Below are 17,556 nucleotides of genomic sequence, written 5' to 3' on the forward strand. Positions count from 1 at the left end.
TCGCTGTCAGATTCTGTGATATGAATGTCCGCTAATGGGCTTAGAATGAGCCCCGCTCGGCCAGTGTTCTGGCTTACTGTAATATTTCACCGGTAATAAGACCGAAATAATATAATTAAAATAAAGAAATGAATGAATACACGATAACATCTAAATAAATGTTGATAGATTTAGCGTTATAGTTTTAAAAATATTAATAAACAGCAAATCAACACAGCTTCGAAATAATAACCGAGAAAGACCTAAATAATAATAATACATAATTAATAAACAGCGCCGCCCCTCCCACCACGCGCATCACGCGCATCACGCGCTGTGCGTCAACCCCAAAGCGTCAAAAACTGAAGCGTGGTCAAGCGCCACTGACGTGGGATGTTTATCGCTTTGAAATCACGTTCAAGAAGTCTCATTCAGCACACATCGCGATACTTTCCATCAGTTTAGAAGAGCCGCAGGTTGGGTGAGTTATACAGTCTATGGTGAGTAGTAGTAAATATGCTCTTTTAATGCCTGTCATAAAATGTATTCTGTCTTCTTTATTAATCAGATGAGCGCCTTATGTTTACTCTCTGTATTACGTCGGTCATCCGAGGCTGTCTTTGAGTTTCGTTGTGTTTAACTAAATGAACACAGCTGCTAACTGGTTAAACTCTATCGGTCACGTGACGTGACGTGCCACAGACCTGGGATCCGTTTTATATTCATTTCAGATTCAAAGATGTAAGTTGTATTTGTAGTAAAATCATGGTAACCATGACACCTACAATAGTAGGTAAAACCCAGTAAACAAGACATTTACCATGTTTTTTGTTTTTGTTTTTGTTTTTTACCACAGTAACTGTAGTTTTACTGTGGTATAGTAATAGCACAATAATCACCAAAATAACTATAGTTGTACCACTGTAATGGTAGTGTTTTAATGTGCTTTTATATGACATATTTCACAGTTATCACATTTACTGTACCATGCTTGTAATACATTTTTAATGTAAATCAAAAAAAAAAAAAAAAACATTTTTCCCATCTTGCAGTTCAATTCATATTAGTTTATATCTTAAATATTTTGCTCACAGATCACTATTAACATTCTGTATATAATTCTGTTTTATTTTCTTTCCCCTTGTATTAATTTCTTAGCTGAAAAGGCGTAAAGGAAGCAGTCACCCCAGTGGTGCTTGTGGAGAGGTATTCCTTCAGAAATTGAGAGGACAGAAAGCTGCAGAGGCAGGTTGGTCTGTGATAGTTTGTCGCTTTTATCAAACATTCCTGTTGTTATCATTTGCACAGCATTTGTTGTTTCTTAAACTGTTGTACGGTCCAAATACCCACACTTGCCATCATTGCACATTTCCTTTATTTGGCCCAAGTGAGCATGAAGATCACAATGTGTGTCGATCTTAACATGACAAAGTTCATTTCAACTTTGCATTTTAAAAGAAACTTCTAAATGTCTTTTCAATAGTCCCTATTAAAGATGACAATTTATTTTGTGGTGCTTCTAATTACGTGATAAAAAGAAGTTACAAATGATGTAAAAAATAAATATACTTTTCTGTGCACCAAGAAAACATGCAACACTTTGTTTTACTACTAAATTATTCTCGATTTCTAATTATTATTATAAAAAATATCACAAACACTGAAAAGTTGCGTGACCTCCTGTGAGATCTCTGCAAAAAGTCTCACATTAATTCCAAAACATGATGCATGATGGGATACACTAAGCGTTCTATAGTGCTCCGGAGCAGTATTGGAGAGGTTTAGTGTGAGTTAAGGACACTGTGCTTTGGCATTATTAAGACCGGGGACAGTCTCATAGTCACGTACACACACTCTCAAGTGAATAAGACCTCAAGTGTGGGTATCTGGAAAGGGGAAAAGTCTTTAAAATGATCCCTAAATACAGCTGCACATCAAAGTCTTAATAATTCACTAATTCAATTTAACACTTGTATGATATTGTACAAGCCCCTGGACAATCTCATCTGACACTATCACAATATTGGAAAATCAGTTGCCCCACACAGTCAGAAAGTTTATATTGTTCATTGGCTTCTCATTAAATTACTTCAAATAAGCCCCATCAGTTCATGTTCCCACTATACGTGATCTCCATGACCAGATATTGCTATTAATGACTTGCTTTTAATAATGGATGCATTTAACATTTAATTATACAGCATCTTTGCAGATTATGTTTCATGGTCTAAAAAAAAAACACAGTAATGTTGCATTTAATGAAATAATATTTCTATCCTTTCTGTCTTACAGGATTGTTTCCAGATAACACTGTAGATCTCCGTCATGCACAAGGACTCACCTCTTTAACTCTTTATCCCCCCCCCACACACACACAGAAATGGTTCCTGGATCAGTGACTCAAGACTTTGCAGTGGTTTGATTTCTGCAGAAGATGTAACTTTGTTTTAATTAACCTTATAATGAATACATTGTGACCTTCCAGCAACCCATATACTGCACTGTATACAGAACCAGTGATGACAACAATCGTTAAAAAATAGCATTTATCATATTGATAAAGCATTGTGTTCTCTTTGTCAAGCTTCATACAGTAAACTTTACTTCTGGTGCTTTTATCATAAAAAAGCATCAGTTCTGATCAGGAGTTTTAGTAAAGCACATATTCATGCACAGCAATCCCCTAGTTCCAGTCATGAAGTGAATGATGTTATTGTTAAAGTTATATTTCTGCATTTTTATGTAGCAGGTGTTTGTTTTCCTGAACACTTTATCTTTCTTCCATTGTTCGGACAATCAGTGTTTATCTGATGCTGTGCTGATTGAGTTTTATAGATGATATTGCACACTTGACATGCATGTCTTCATGATGTCATTTTGTAAGTTTGAAACATTTACATTGATTGTGTGTATCACTTTTTGGTCAATAGAATCTTTTAAGAAAATGTATCTTTTTCCGGTGTTCTCTGAAAGACATATACCATATTTATAATGTTTTGTTTTTTAATAAAAGAATTTGCACACTGAAAATTGTTAACGTTTACAACATAACTGCCTTTTTATTCTTCATAGTTTTATTCTTCAAAAACGAGCTTGGTGACAGTGCAGTAATATGCGCACTTTGTCTTTAAATGAGTTTGACATATCAATAAATACTGGAAAATTCTTACAAAATTCTGTATGTTCATTATGCTTTATTTCAGTTTTTATTCCTAGAGATTAATTGGTAAAGCAAGGCAAATCACAGAAACAAATTTGAATAATTTAATAACTTAATAATTTCACTCTTTACTTTTTATTAGTAAACGCTCTTGTCTTTGGTCAGGAAAAAAAAAATGTATCTTTTAAATTGAATGAAATTAATCTTTTGGTTAGATAAGATAAAACTGTGACTGTGCAGTTCACATCACGTGTTGTTGTACACACACATGTACACATCGATATTGCCAAATTGTTGTCTGAATAACAATAATAATTATGTATTTGCATTATTGTTGGAAGAAGGTGTAGACGTTAATAAAACACTATCTAATAGGTGTCAAATTTAATTTATTGTTAACCAATCTATCCATTTCGCCGAAAAAACGGAAAACAGCGTTCATGAATGACAATAAATGGTTAAGGAAGTGTGATGACGCTGCTCAGCTTTGATGTCATTGGCTGTGAATGTCCCTTGTCACCACAGGACTGTCTGTGGTTGGATTATCTTTTAACCCATATTAAACAGCGGATCATGTTACAAAAGTATGTTTTGCTGCTATTATCACATTAGTAAATATATTAAGTCAACATTGGGTGTTTCTATGTTGAGAAAAATAACCTTTTTAGCGAGATCCTAACACTAACCCTAAGAATAACTTCAATGAACTACAAAAAACAGCGCCTAGTATTCCCTTTCCATAGATAGAAAGATGGAGGCTTATGGGTAATGTAGTTTTAAAAGTTTTATTAACGAAATGAAATAAATAATATATTTAATGGTAAACTGGACATATAAATATGTTCACTGTGTAAACCACTATGATATATTTGAGAGGCATGGTGAAATTTAGTATTTTAGAGTATGCAATATGTAAAATGCCTTTATGCCACCTTTCCATTTATTTCTGAAAACTGTGCCCAACATTATTTTATCAGCATAGCATAAGTAGTAATCCTGCTGATTTTCTCTTTGATATGTTAATTGGACTCTGATTTACAGCCATTTGAATTGTACAGTTTTGTGCTCTTCCGGGGGGGGGGGGGGGGGGGGGGGGGGTTGGGTGCTACTGGGCCCCTGGGGGTAGAAGGGCAGTAAAACCTACATATATGTATTCTCCTCATCATGGACAACAAACTGAGCTGAGTCACATTTATATCTGACAGTTTTCACAGTCCTCTGTTTTCTAATTCTTACATCATTGGTATTATACCTTTTGACAGGACATTGTGAGGCTATCTGATGAAACATGGAAGAATTATAAAGAAATGTTTTCATAATAAAAATAATAGATTATTTATATGATTTTTGAAGTAAACATCAATAAATATAATGGATGAACCCAACATGCCATTATCTATTCCCCACTGTTAAGCAGTAATCAAGGACAATGTATACACATTGTGATACTTCACTATTACACAAGGACAAATTAATTCATATATATATATATATATATATATATATATATATATATATATATATATATATATATATTACTAATAACTAATTAGCAGAAATCAGCGTAAAAATGTCCTCTCACCCCTGTATCTTGCTGCTCAGGTACTGGACATCAGTAATGTGTGTGCTCTTGGTTTTAATGCAGTACAAGATCCACATTGATCATTCCTGCTACATTCTCAGTTATCCCTCAAGTGTTTGTAACTATAAAGCCCATGGCACCATCTTGTAATGCAAAATAATTAATCTCGTAACTCCCTTTCTTTCACAAAACAATTGGCATTTGTTACTAAATATAAACAATAATAAATTTCTGTTGTATTGATGTCCCAGATGTCATTAATCTGATCAAATATTTTTATGTCTTAAGTAAAAAATAATCCCAATAATTAATATGTAGTTTTTCCAAGTCTAAAATAAACACATATGAGCCTACCTAGTAAAATGATGTATTTACCAAGAATCTTCAGAACACAATATTCGTCATATTCCTTTTATTGAAGCATAGACTATAAAGATGATAAAGTAGCATCAAGACAAATAAGATTCAAGGAAAATAATTATTCATCATCAAAAATACATTAAGCTCATGTATTAATCAGTTCACACAGATGAGTGATGAAATGTCCTTAAAAGTCACAGTCCCATCCAGTCAACTGTGATACAGATCATGTGATACTTATAAGACATTTGATACTGTTTCAGAAAATAATGATTCCTTATCAACACATCTAAACTGGTTTCATCTCCCCATCGTGATCTTCTGTCGTGTCTGGAAACAGTTTGTGGTTGATGTCCAGCACTGATGTGGTGTAGCTTGTTCTCAGCCAGAAGATTAGATTAGATTAGATTAGATTCAACTTTATTGTCATTATGCAGAGTACAAGTACAGAGCTAATGAAATGCAGTTAGCATCTAACCAGAAGTGCAAGAATATAGTGTTTTATATACATAAAAGTGCAGAGTAAGTAAAGCTATGATATACAGAATTTACAGTGGAGTTGCTATATACAATATTGATCAGAGTATATACAGAATATAAATATGAATGTAATGTAGGGATTGTATGTACATTATGAACAGAGCAAAGAAGGATTATATATACATTATGAGTAGCAGGAACTTGAGAACAGTGGTTATAAATACAGTTGAATGAGTGTGCAAAAGTATAGTTTAACAATTTATTATATGCAAAATAACAGTAGTGCAATGATATTTTTTGTAGAAATAGTTTACTGTGCTTGTACAGTAACAGCTTTAGACAGTTTATAGTGTAATAGATTTAACCATGTGCAGTCTGTGCAAAATATGAGTAGTGCAATACATGTATGTAAAGTACTGTGACCAGTGCAGTAAAAGAGCAGGTGCAGGTTAGATTGGTGGTGTGGTGTTCAGGAGTGTCACAGCCTCGGGGAAGAAGCTCTTCCTGAGTCTACTAGTTCGAGAGCGTAGGCTCCTGTAAAGCCTGCCGGATGGAAGGAGGGTGAAAGGTCCATGGTTAGGGTGAGAGGCATCCTTGATGATGTTTCTTGCCCAACCCAGACAGCGCTTCTGATAAATGTTCTCTATGGAGGTTAACTGGGTGCCAGTGAGATCTCTCAGTCCTAAGATCCCAGACCTGGTCAAAGTGAAACAAACAATCCAGATGAAGTTGTTTAATGGACAGAGAGCTCATCTTATGTTCTGTGTGATTTTAGCAGGGTGAGTAACTATGACCCTTGTAGTACTGTACACTTACCATTCTTCAAGCTTTTTTAAGATCTTTTGAGAAGCTTTTTCTCTGAAGACAATTTACCACATCCTCTTCTTTCACTCCTTTCAAGAGCATCACTTGGTCAAAACCCCTCATTTGGCTGATGAGATCATCTGTACAAAGTAAAATTGTTAAAATACTGCAATAAACAATTTCATTATGCAAGAATTAAGAAAAAGTTACAGAGGCTTACAGAGACTCCATTAGCATGTGTACTTCTCAGAGACTCTGGAATTCATCTATTGTTGCAGTAAATGTGTTTTCTTCCTCTAGAATCTTTCTCCAGAGTTAATGACTTCTCTCACAAATGTGTTTTAGTCTGTGCAGTGTAAGGCATGGCTTCAAACCAATCAACTATCAATTCATAATTTATAACACAACATTCACAAAACAGTGAGATAATGTCAATTTGTGTTTATATCAATTAAACCACTTTTATGACACTTGTATGCTTTTAAGAATAACAGGTGGTGTTTTTTTAAAACTTTAGATTAAAAATGTTCCAGTCAAACTTTTGCTAACATGCTATAATTATTATAGCTGTATCAAATAAAATAAAATAAATATAAAAACATTGGAAAGAATAATAACGGCTGACATGACCAGTCCTGTGAGAGATCATCATAAAGTCCTGTAACACAGCATTGCTTCAACACACACATACCAGAGGACTTCTGTTTGCTTGAGCACAAGATGACCATCTTCATTTCTCATCCTGAGCAAATCATTTCCTTGGTCTTCCTTCTCTTCTGTGAAACAAGATAATCTTACTCTGTGTGCAATGAGCAATATTTCTCATTAAACATATAATTAAGTTAATTTAAAGTAAGATTCAGACCAGAGCATTTGATGAGTAAACAAATTTACCTGGGAAGAGCTAATCGTGGCAAGATTCGCTGAGACTCAGTAATAGCTCTTTTAGTTTTTAGGAAGGTTGTGTGGGTTGGCTCCCCAAAAACTTCTGAAAAAGAAGAACAGCATTGTCTGCAAACAATCCTGTAAGACAGAAAGAAAGGAAATATTATTTCATTACATGCAACTTATACATTACTATATACTTTAACTTATACATTACTTATACATTATTTTTTAGACCATGAAAGCATTAGTGAATTATTAAGACTTTGATGTGCAGCTGTATTTAGGGATCATTTTAAAGACTTTTCCCCTTTCCAGATACCCACACTTGAGGTCTTATTCACTTGAGAGTGTGTGTACGTGACTATGAGACTGTCCCCGGTCTTAATAATGCCAAAGCACAGTGTCCTTAACTCATACTAAACCTCTCCAATACTGCTCCGGAGCACTATACAACGCTTAGTGTATCCCATCATGCATCATGTTTTGGAATTAATGTGAGACTTTTTGCAGAGATCTCACAGGAGGTCACGCAACTTTTCAGTGTTTGTGATATTTTTTATAATAATAATTAGAAATCGAGAATAATTTAGTAGTAAAACAAAGTGTTGCATGTTTTCTTGGTGCACAGAAAAGTATATTTATTTTTTACATCATTTGTAACTTCTTTTTATCACGTAATTAGAAGCACCACAAAATAAATTGTCATCTTTAATAGGGACTATTGAAAAGACATTTAGAAGTTTTTTTTAAAATGCAAAGTTGAAATGAACTTTGTCATGTTAAGATCGACACACATTGTGATCTTCATGCTCACTTGGGCCAAATAAAGGAAATGTGCAATGATGGCAAGTGTGGGTATTTGGACCGTACAACAGTTTAAGAAACAACAAATGCTGTGCAAATGATAACAACAGGAATGTTTGATAAAAGCGACAAACTATCACAGACCAACCTGCCTCTGCAGCTTTCTGTCCTCTCAATTTCTGAAGGAATACCTCTCCACAAGCACCACTGGGGTGACTGCTTCCTTTACGCCTTTTCAGCTAAGAAATTAATACAAGGGGAAAGAAAATAAAACAGAATTATATACAGAATGTTAATAGTGATCTGTGAGCAAAATATTTAAGATATAAACTAATATGAATTGAACTGCAAGATGGGAAAAATGTTTTTTTTTTTTTTTTATTTACATTAAAAATGTATTACAAGCATGGTACAGTAAATGTGATTACTGTGAAATATGTCATATTAAATCACATTAAAACACTACCATTACAGTGGTACAACTATAGTTATTTTGGTGATTATTGTGCTATTACTATACCACAGTAAAACTACAGTTACTGTGGTAAAAAAAAAAAAAAAAAAAAAAAAAAAACATGGTAAATGTCTTGTTTACTGGGTTTTACCTACTATTGTAGGTGTCATGGTTACCATGATTTTACTACAAATACAACTTACATCTTTGAACCTGAAATGAATATAAAACGGATCCCAGGTCTGTGGCACGTCACGTCACGTGACCGATAGAGTTTAACCAGTTAGCAGCTGTGTTCATTTAGTTAAACACAACGAAACTCAAAGACAGCCTCGGATGACCGATGTAATACAGAGAGTAAACATAAGGCGCTCATCTGATTAATAAAGAAGACAGAATACATTTTATGACAGGCATTAAAAGAGCATATTTACTACTACTCACCATTGACTGTATAACTCACCCAACCTGCGGCTCTTGTAAACTGATGGAAAGTATCGCGATGTGTGCTGAATGAGACTTCTTGAACGTGATTTCAAAGCGATAAACATCTCACGTCAGTGGCGCTTGACCATAGACATATAAATAACTAGACGCCTCATTGGTCGCTCTGAGCCTTTGCTGCGATACGTCAACGCGTAATATGGCGGCGACGTTGACGTGCGGTCGAGCGGCCAATGAGGCGTCTAGCTATTTATATGTCTATGCGCTTGCCTTGACCACGCTTCAGTTTTTGACGCTTTGGGGTTGACGCACAGCGCGTGATGCGCGTGATGCGCGTGGTGGGAGGGGCGGCGCTGTTTATTAATTATGTATTATTATTATTTAGGTCTTTCTCGGTTATTATTTCGAAGCTGTGTTGATTTGCTGTTTATTAATATTTTTAAAACTATAACGCTAATCGATCAACATTTATTTAGATGTTATCATGTATTCATTCATTTCTTTATTTTAATTATATTATTTCGGTCTTATTACCGGTGAAATATTACAGTAAGCCAGAACACTGGCCGAGCGGGGCTCATTCTAAGCCCATTAGCGGACATTCATATCACAGAATCTGACAGCGATCAGAGGCTCATCAGCGACAGCATTTTTAAGAAGCCTTTACAATAACCTTAATAAAAACTTTTAACTTTAGAGTATAAAGTAAAATAAAATAATAAAAAAAATAAATAAAATAAATAAAAAGATAAATATGTAGGCCTATCGCTAATAAATTATTTATTTATTTATTTTTATTTTTTTATTTTTTATTTTTGTTCTTTTTATTTAAACTAAATTGTTTCTTAATGTGAAAATGTGTTACAGGTATGTGTCAAGGACTTGATATTGAATTCTGTAATAAAAAAAATAAAAAAATCTAGGCCTATGAAAAAAAAGAAATCAATGAAAAGTAAAAAAAGAACCATTGCGCATTTTACAGCTAAAATTTTTTTAATGTGTTTTTGTCACCAGCAATACAGTATGTTGCTCAGTTTTGTACAGTAAGTTAAGCTCCGATTTTTTTTTTCAAGTTTCAGTGAGTTTCTTCTGTTGTCCTGTGGAAAATAAAATAATAATAATAATAATTAATCAGAAAATATCGTGCTGATGCACGAAAGATGCCTCCAGTTGAAATGCATTAGTTTAAAAAAACGTGCTGCAATCACGAAAATAAGGAAATAAACGTGTGCCTGCCACGAATAAATAGATTAAATTACGTGACAAAATCACGAACTGCCTTTCCGTGTGTGGACCACGGAAGATGAGTGTCATTGACTTGCGTTAGAGTTATCCGTGATCTCAGCACAGACTCACTCCGTGCTCCTATCACAGATTTTAGTTCTGACTATAGCCAAAATGTGTGTAAAACGCCATCAAACTGGATTTTATGATGAAAGGATGAGAAAAAATTCCAAGTTAATTACATGCCATTGCAACAGAGTCGTCGAAAAGCTTACAAGTTCCTAAACAAGTGAGTGAGGTCAGGTTGTTGAGGTCCATGCCATCACGGGACTTTTGTAACTGAAACAAACGTAATTTTTATGATGACAGGACGATGCAATAACTACAACAGCTGTCTGGTTAACGTCTTTATGGCATTTGATGTTGGAAAAGAAACAAATACTTCAAATGTTGCGTTTCCAAATGAGAAAGCACGTCCGTTCAGCGAGTTCTGTACTCCTTCATTGAAACGGGTATCCGTGTGTGGCCCACGGGAGGTCAGTGTCATTGACTTGCGTTGGAGAAATATCCGTGGCCGGGTCACGGAATTTGGGGCAATTCCGTGATGGCTTCACGGATTTTGAGTTAAGGGCCCGTGGACATTTCACGGAATTCTGTGAGACCAGGTTGTTCATTCAATATTCAGTGCAAATCTTGCCAAACTGAAGGATGCTTATGCCTTATGAAATACAATGTTTTTTGCAATGCTGTAAGACTGTTTTTAATGTGTTAGAAGTTATATGCACAAAAACAGGTTTCTGAGAGCAGTAATGTTGAAATACTGCTTCTGTTCAAATGAAGTGAAATCTAGCCCAAATCTGCTCAAAAGCTTTTCTCTCTATTAGAGAAAGGTGTTTCATTCAATATTCAGTGCAAATCTTGCCAAACTGAAGGATGCTTATGCCTTATGAAATACAATGTTTTTGCAATGCTGTAAGACTGTTTTTAATGTGTTAGAAGTTATATGCACAAAAACAGGTTTCTGAGAGCAGTAATGTTGAAATACTGCTTCTGTTCAAATGAAGGGAAATCTAGCCCAAATCTGCTCAAAAGCTTGTCTCTCTATTAGAGAAAGCTGTTTCTTTCAATATTCAGTGCAAATCTTGCCAAACTGAAGGATGCTTTTGCCTTATGAAATACAATGTTTTTGCTATGCTGTAAGACTGTTTTTAATGTGTTAGAAGTTATATGCACAAAAACAGGTTTCTGAGAGCAGTAATGTTGAAATACTGCTTCTGTTCAAATGAAGTGAAATCTAGCCCAAATCTGCTCAAAAGCTTTTCTCTCTATTAGAGAAAGCTGTTTCATTCAATATTCAGTGCAAATCTTGCCAAACTGAAGGATGCTTATGCCTTATGAAATACAATGTTTTTTGCAATTCTGTAAGACTGTTTTTAATGTGTTAGAAGTTATATGCACAAAAACAGGTTTCTGAGAGCAGTAATGTTGAAATACTGCTTCTGTTCAAATGAAGTGAAATCTAGCCCAAATCTGCTCAAAAGCTTTTCTCTCTATTAGAGAAAGGTGTTTCATTCAATATTCAGTGCAAATCTTGCCAAACTGAAGGATGCTTATGCCTTATGAAATACAATGTTTTTGCAATGCTGTAAGACTGTTTTTAATGTGTTAGAAGTTATATGCACAAAAACAGGTTTCTGAGAGCAGTAATGTTGAAATACTGCTTCTGTTCAAATGAAGTGAAATCTGGCCGAAATCTGCTCAAAAGCTTTTCTCTCTATTAGAGAAAGCTGTTTCATTCAATATTCAGTGCAAATCTTGCCAAACTGAAGGATGCTTATGCCTTATGAAATACAATGTTTTTGCAATGCTGTAAGACTGTTTTTAATGTGTTAGAAGTTATATGCACAAAAACAGGTTTCTGAGAGCAGTAAATGTTGAAAAACTGCTTCTGTTCAAATGAAGTGAAATCTAGCCCAAATCTGCTCAAAAGCTTTTCTCTCTATTAGAGAAAGCTGTTTCATTCAATATTCAGTGCAATTCTTGCCTAACTGAAGGATGCTTATGCCTTATGAAATACAATGTTTTTGCAATGCTGTAAGACTGTTTTTAATGTGCTAGAAGTTATATGCACAAAAACAGGTTTCTGAGAGCAGTAATGTTGAAATACTGCTTCTGTTCAAATGAAGGGAAATCTAGCCCAAATCTGCTCAAAAGCTTTTCTCTCTATTAGAGAAAGCTGTTTCATTCAATATTCAGTGCAAATCTTGCCAAACTGAAGGATGCTTATGCCTTATGAAATACAATGTTTTTGCAATGCTGTAAGACTGTTTTTAATGTGTTAGAAGTTATATGCACAAAAACAGGTTTCTGAGAGCAGTAATGTTGAAATACTACTTCTGTTCAAATGAAGTGAAATCTGGCCGAAATCTGCTCAAAAGCTTTTCTCTCTATTAGAGAAAGCTGTTTCATTCAATATTCAGTGCAAATCTTGCCTAACTGAAGGATGCTTATGCCTTATGAAATACAATGTTTTTGCAATGCTGTAAGACTGTTTTTAATGTGCTAGAAGTTATATGCACAAAAACAGGTTTCTGAGAGCAGTAATGTTGAAATACTGCTTCTGTTCAAATGAAGGGAAATCTAGCCCAAATCTGCTCAAAAGCTCGTCTCTCTATTAGAGAAAGCTGTTTCTTTCAATATTCAGTGCAAATCTTGCCAAACTGAAGGATGCTTATGCCTTATGAAATACAATGTTTTTTGCAATGCTGTAAGACTGTTTTTAATGTGTTAGAAGTTATATGCACAAAAACTTGTTAGGACTTCAATGATCAAGATTGTCAGTTTACAGCTTTCTGAGTCCAGTAATGTTGAAATAGTGCCTCTGTTCAAATGAAGTGAAATCAAGCCCAAATCTGCTCAAAAGCTTTTCTCTCTATTAGAGAAAGCTGTTTCATTCAATATTCAGTGCAAATCTTGCCAAACTGAAGGATGCTTATGCCTTATGAAATACAATGTTTTTGCAATGCTGTAAGACTGTTTTTAATGTGTTAGAAGTTATATGCACAAAAACAGGTTTCTGAGAGCAGTAATGTTGAAATACTGCTTCTGTTCAAATGAAGTGAAATCTGGCCGAAATCTGCTCAAAAGCTTTTCTCTCTATTAGAGAAAGCTGTTTCATTCAATATTCAGTGCAAATCTTGCCTAACTGAAGGATGCTTATGCCTTATGAAATACAATGTTTTTGCAATGCTGTAAGACTGTTTTTAATGTGCTAGAAGTTATATGCACAAAAACAGGTTTCTGAGAGCAGTAATGTTGAAATACTGCTTCTGTTCAAATGAAGGGAAATCTAGCCCAAATCTGCTCAAAAGCTCGTCTCTCTATTAGAGAAAGCTGTTTCTTTCAATATTCAGTGCAAATCTTGCCAAACTGAAGGATGCTTTTGCCTTATGAAATACAATGTTTTTGCTATGCTGTAAGACTGTTTTTAATGTGTTAGAAGTTATATGCACAAAAACAGGTTTCTGAGAGCAGTAATGTTGAAATACTGCTTCTGTTCAAATGAAGTTAAATCCGGCCGAAATCTGCTCAAAAGCTTTTCTCTCTATTAGAGAAAGCTGTTTCATTCAATATTCAGTGCAAATCTTGCCAAACTGAAGGATGCTTATGCCTTATGAAATACAATGTTTTTGCAATGCTGTAAGACTGTTTTTAATGTGTTAGAAGTTATATGCACAAAAACAGGTTTCTGAGAGCAGTAAATGTTGAAAAACTGCTTCTGTTCAAATGAAGTGAAATCTAGCCCAAATCTGCTCAAAAGCTTTTCTCTCTATTAGAGAAAGCTGTTTCATTCAATATTCAGTGCAATTCTTGCCTAACTGAAGGATGCTTATGCCTTATGAAATACAATGTTTTTGCAATGCTGTAAGACTGTTTTTAATGTGCTAGAAGTTATATGCACAAAAACAGGTTTCTGAGAGCAGTAATGTTGAAATACTGCTTCTGTTCAAATGAAGGGAAATCTAGCCCAAATCTGCTCAAAAGCTCGTCTCTCTATTAGAGAAAGCTGTTTCTTTCAATATTCAGTGCAAATCTTGCCAAACTGAAGGATGCTTATGCCTTATGAAATACAATGTTTTTTGCAATGCTGTAAGACTGTTTTTAATGTGTTAGAAGTTATATGCACAAAAACAGGTTTCTGAGAGCAGTAATGTTGAAATACTGCTTCTGTTCAAATGAAGTGAAATCTAGCCCAAATCTGCTCAAAAGCTTTTCTCTCTATTAGAGAAAGCTGTTTCATTCAATATTCAGTGCAAATCTTGCCAAACTGAAGGATGCTTATGCCTTATGAAATACAATGTTTTTGCAATGCTGTAAGACTGTTTTTAATGTGTTAGAAGTTATATGCACAAAAACAGGTTTCTGAGAGCAGTAATGTTGAAATACTGCTTCTGTTCAAATGAAGTGAAATCTAGCCCAAATCTGCTCAAAAGCTTTTCTCTCTATTAGAGAAAGCTGTTTCATTCAATATTCAGTGCAAATCTTGCCAAACTGAAGGATGCTTATGCCTTATGAAATACAATGTTTTTGCAATGCTGTAAGACTGTTTTTAATGTGTTAGAAGTTATATGCACAAAAACAGGTTTCTGAGAGCAGTAATGTTGAAATACTGCTTCTGTTCAAATGAAGTGAAATCTGGCCGAAATCTGCTCAAAAGCTTTTCTCTCTATTAGAGAAAGCTGTTTCATTCAATATTCAGTGCAAATCTTGCCTAACTGAAGGATGCTTATGCCTTATGAAATACAATGTTTTTGCAATGCTGTAAGACTGTTTTTAATGTGCTAGAAGTTATATGCACAAAAACAGGTTTCTGAGAGCAGTAATGTTGAAATACTGCTTCTGTTCAAATGAAGGGAAATCTAGCCCAAATCTGCTCAAAAGCTCGTCTCTCTATTAGAGAAAGCTGTTTCTTTCAATATTCAGTGCAAATCTTGCCAAACTGAAGGATGCTTATGCCTTATGAAATACAATGTTTTTGCTATGCTGTAAGACTGTTTTTAATGTGTTAGAAGTTATATGCACAAAAACAGGTTTCTGAGAGCAGTAATGTTGAAATACTGCTTCTGTTCAAATGAAGTGAAATCTAGCCCAAATCTGCTCAAAAGCTTTTCTCTCTATTAGAGAAAGCTGTTTCATTCAATATTCAGTGCAAATCTTGCCAAACTGAAGGATGCTTATGCCTTATGAAATACAATGTTTTTGCAATGCTGTAAGACTGTTTTTAATGTGTTAGAAGTTATATGCACAAAAACAGGTTTCTGAGAGCAGTAATGTTGAAATACTGCTTCTGTTCAAATGAAGTGAAATCTAGCCCAAATCTGCTCAAAAGCTTTTCTCTCTATTAGAGAAAGCGGTTTCATTCAATATTCAGTGCAAATCTTGCCAAACTGAAGGATGCTTATGCCTTATGAAATACAATGTTTTTGCTATGCTGTAAGACTGTTTTTAATGTGTTAGAAGTTATATGCACAAAACAGGTTTCTGAGAGCAGTAAATGTTGAAATACTGCTTCTGTTCAAATGAAGTGAAATCTAGCCCAAATCTGCTCAAAAGCTTTTCTCTCTATTAGAGAAAGCTGTTTCATTCAATATTCAGTGCAATTCTTGCCTAACTGAAGGATGCTTATGCCTTATGAAATACAATGTTTTTGCAATGCTGTAAGACTGTTTTTAATGTGCTAGAAGTTATATGCACAAAAACAGGTTTCTGAGAGCAGTAATGTTGAAATACTGCTTCTGTTCAAATGAAGTGAAATCTAGCCCAAATCTGCTCAAAAGCTTTTCTCTCTATTAGAGAAAGCTGTTTCATTCAATATTCAGTGCAATTCTTGCCTAACTGAAGGATGCTTATGCCTTATGAAATACAATGTTTTTGCAATGCTGTAAGACTGTTTTTAATGTGCTAGAAGTTATATGCACAAAAACAGGTTTCTGAGAGCAGTAATGTTGAAATACTGCTTCTGTTCAAATGAAGGGAAATCTAGCCCAAATCTGCTCAAAAGCTCGTCTCTCTATTAGAGAAAGCTGTTTCTTTCAATATTCAGTGCAAATCTTGCCAAACTGAAGGATGCTTATGCCTTATGAAATACAATGTTTTTGCAATGCTGTAAGACTGTTTTTAATGTGTTAGAAGTTATATGCACAAAAACAGGTTTCTGAGAGCAGTAATGTTGAAATACTGCTTCTGTTCAAATGAAGTGAAATCTAGCAGAAATCTGCTCAAAAGCTTTTCTCTCTATTAGAGAAAGCTGTTTCATTCAATATTTAGTGCAAATCTTGTCAAACTGAAGGATGCTTATGCCTTATGAAATACAATGTTTTTGCAATGCTGTAAGACTGTTTTTAATGTGTTAGAAGTTATATGCACAAAATCTTATGTTTGAGCTTCAATGCTCAAGATTATCAGTTTACAGGTTTCTGAGAGCAGTAATGTCAGTAATGTTGAAATACTGCTTCTGTTCAAATGAAGTGAAATCTAGCCCAAATCTGCTCAAAAGCTTTTCTCTCTATTAGAGAAAGCTGTTTCATTCAATATTCAGTGCAAATCTCGCCAAACTGAAGGATGCTTATGCCTTATGAAATACAATGTGTTTTGCAATGCTGTAAGACTGTTTTTAATGTGCTAGAAGTTATATGCACAAAAACAGGTTTCTGAGAGCAGTAATGTTGAAATACTGCTTCTGTTCAAATGAAGTGAAATCTGGCCGAAATCTGCTCAAAAGCTTTTCTCTCTATTAGAGAAAGCTGTTTCATTCAATATTCAGTGCAAATCTTGCCAAACTGAAGGATGCTTATGCCTTATGAAATACAATGTTTTTTGCAATGCTGTAAGACTGTTTTTAATGTGTTAGAAGTTATATGCACAAAAACAGGTTTCTGAGAGCAGTAATGTTGAAATACTGCTTCTGTTCAAATGAAGTGAAATCTGGCCAAAATCTGCTCAAAAGCTTTTCTCTCTATTAGAGAAAGCTGTTTCATTCAATATTCAGTGCAAATCTTGCCAAACTGAAGGATGCTTATGCCTTATGAAATACAATGTTTTTTGCAATGCTGTAAGACTGTTTTTAATGTGTTAGAAGTTATATGCACAAAAACAGGTTTCTGAGAGCAGTAATGTTGAAATACTGCTTCTGTTCAAATGAAGTGAAATCTGGCCGAAATCTGCTCAAAAGCTTTTCTCTCTATTAGAGAAAGCTGTTTCATTCAATATTCAGTGCAAATCTTGCCAAACTGAAGGATGCTTATGCCTTATGAAATACAATGTTTTTGCAATGCTGTAAGACTGTTTTTAATGTGTTAGAAGTTATATGCACAAAAC

At 34.5% G+C, this 17,556-nt stretch overlaps 2 long non-coding RNA genes across 3 annotated transcripts in view; one reads left to right on the forward strand and one right to left on the reverse strand.

The window, feature by feature from the left end:
• The window catches only part of LOC128014185 (uncharacterized), a 168,148-nt gene that overhangs the window by 85,200 nt on the left and 65,392 nt on the right, over window positions 1-17,556 (reverse strand). The gene's annotated exons all lie outside the window — the stretch shown is intronic.
• LOC128014187 (uncharacterized) lies at window positions 349-2,836 on the forward strand. The gene is made up of 3 exons (XR_008183497.1): window positions 349-479; window positions 1,138-1,228; window positions 2,272-2,836. It is a non-coding gene; the product is annotated as an uncharacterized LOC128014187 (long non-coding RNA).

This window comes from Carassius gibelio, chromosome B25 (assembly GCF_023724105.1).
Source record: "Carassius gibelio isolate Cgi1373 ecotype wild population from Czech Republic chromosome B25, carGib1.2-hapl.c, whole genome shotgun sequence".
NCBI classification, from domain to species: domain Eukaryota; kingdom Metazoa; phylum Chordata; class Actinopteri; order Cypriniformes; family Cyprinidae; genus Carassius; species Carassius gibelio.